Genomic DNA, 2,315 nt, shown 5'->3' with positions numbered 1-2,315 from the left:
TATTCAATACTCGAAATAATTCAAAATTCGAGATATTCAAGAATACTTAACTCCCTTCCTTTACCCTCTAATTATTCCATTCAAATTTCTTCTTTTTCTAAAGGATTTTATTCTTTTTGGTCTCTTTTTAAGGAATGGTGAAAATTTTAATTACATACCACTGGTTTCTCTAACTAAAATTAATTACTGATTTTACAAGTAAAGTAAAGAGAGGGAATTTTTCTTGTTAATTTATTCCATAGTTTTTGCAAAGCATTCCATTCCTGGATTCCGTTTCGTAAAATTAACTTCTATCTTTGTCCTTACCTTTAATTTATATCCAATTTATTTCCAAAGCTATTTCTTTTAAACACCAAAACTATTCCTTCGCCTTTAAATATTCCTTTTGTTATTTACTGTTAAACTGAACAATTGTATGTCTTGTTTTTTACGTAATGGTCCACAAAAACGTTTGGATTTTTTTCTCTAAGTATGATTTCGATAGATTAAATAAATGTTTCTTCCAATTCAATTCATTCGTGTAATCAGAATCTGGAAGACATTTTCTGTGTCCCTTTTTTCCCAAGCGCAGCAAATTTGAAACCAGGAAACATCTCTGTTTCATTAGCTTTTCGACCATATGCACGAAGATAAATTTATTTGATTGATAGATTGAGAATTGAATATTAAAATGGAGCCCAAAGACAAGTACCTTCAATAGAATATTTATTTTTTATTTTAAGAAACCAAATTTACCATTTCTTCCAAAAGTCGATATCGGAGACACTTCTGAGGTAGTAGAAGCCTTCGCTCCTGATGCTACAATATATAATTCTCTTTCCTTGAAACAATCTTTTCTGAATCAAAATTAAATATATGTAATAAAATAACATTTTAATAAATATAATGATCCGGAATAACATACATATGGGCAGTAAAACGTATATATCACAAAGTTACTAAATTATGAATATACAAAAAATAGCACAGAAGGAAATAAAGATTATATAAAAAGCTAAATTGCATATAGAATTGTCCTAAATAGACATAGAATTGACGTAGATGTATAAAACTCAAGCTGAAATTACCTTTATTTCAATAGAAAAATTTCCCTAGTAAAATCAAAGCAATTAAGGGACTATTTTTACTTCAAGTTACTTTTAAGACATCTGAATCGAAGTAGTTCTTTTTGTGTGCTACATACAATGTCCCTCCTATCCGTTAAGAAATAAAAAGTTTTTTCGTAAATATAAAGGAAAAAGGGAGTATATCCCTTTTTTTCAAAACCAGTTATTGTAACTTACTTCTAAAGCTTATGCCGCAGTCTTTAATCACTCGTTGATTTTAGAGGCTTACTAACTTCACTGGAGATTGGAGATTGAAGCATGTTTTGTACCTTTTGTTTTAATTTTGCTGTTCTAGATGTCAATTATTTAGCTTGGTACTGTAATTTTATCATTTTTATTTGTTATTTAAATTCACGAAAAAAACATGGAAAAGGCTTTAAAATCTTATTTTCGCTCTCCTTTAAAGTTATTAAAATGTGAGATGTTCTCTTTTGTTTTAAAAAAGCCGATTTGTCACTCATTTTGCCTTCATACATATTTCTTTTATTTAAATAATTTTGGATAAAAAGGGCTCATCACAGTCGGGAACGGTCAGGCTCGTAATTTAGAAGGTGTATGTTTTTTAAGAGGGGTGGGTAAAGCTATGAGAAACGTCTCTTTTACGGTCATTATATAATCCAAAATCCATTTTTAAAGATCATTTTTCCTACCTCGGGTAGGTTCTAAACCAGTTAAACCAAACCAGTTGAAGAGATTACTTTCGAATAATTACTTGGTATAAACTATGCTTCAGCATCGTTGGTTTACATCTATAACATATTCTAATAAACCAGTCACATTACTTCTTAGTGGAGGAGAGAAAATAGCCCTGCCTTTTTGAAAAATAATTGGTTTTAAAGCCGGTTCTGTCAAATTTTAAGCCAGTAAAAAGAGCGAAAAGTTTTCGAATCATAAGATCTTTACAAGTAGTCCCTCTGTTTCTCTGTTATCAAATCGTTCTTGTAGCTGTGGTCCTGTACATCGGTCGTAGTTTAGAAGGTGTATGTTTTTTAAGAGGGGTGGGTAAAGATATGGGAAACGTCTCTTTTACAGTCATTATATAATCCAAAACCCATTTATAAAGATAATTTTTCTTACTTCGGGTAGGTTCTCAACCAGTTAAACCAAACAAGTTAAAGAGATCACTTTCGAATAATTACTTGGTATAAACTGTGCTTCAGCATCGTTGGTTTACATCTATAACGTATTATAATAAGCCAATCACATTAT

The 2,315-nt window shown here is 30.3% G+C and overlaps 1 protein-coding gene across 1 annotated transcript in view; it reads right to left on the bottom strand.

The window, feature by feature from the left end:
• Nucleotides 1-856: 856 nt before the first annotated feature.
• Nucleotides 857-2,315, bottom strand: part of LOC136028079 (uncharacterized) — a 63,175-nt gene continuing 61,716 nt past the window's right edge. The window contains exon 10 of the mRNA XM_065705687.1: nt 857-2,315. This exon is cut by the window's right edge and continues 695 nt beyond it. The gene's annotated coding sequence lies outside the window, so the exon portion shown is untranslated.

The sequence above is a fragment of the Artemia franciscana genome, chromosome 6 (genome assembly GCF_032884065.1).
Source record: "Artemia franciscana chromosome 6, ASM3288406v1, whole genome shotgun sequence".
NCBI lineage: Eukaryota > Metazoa > Arthropoda > Branchiopoda > Anostraca > Artemiidae > Artemia > Artemia franciscana.
The sequence above is the reverse complement of the archived record's forward strand: the minus strand, read 5'-3'. Positions and strand labels throughout refer to the sequence as shown.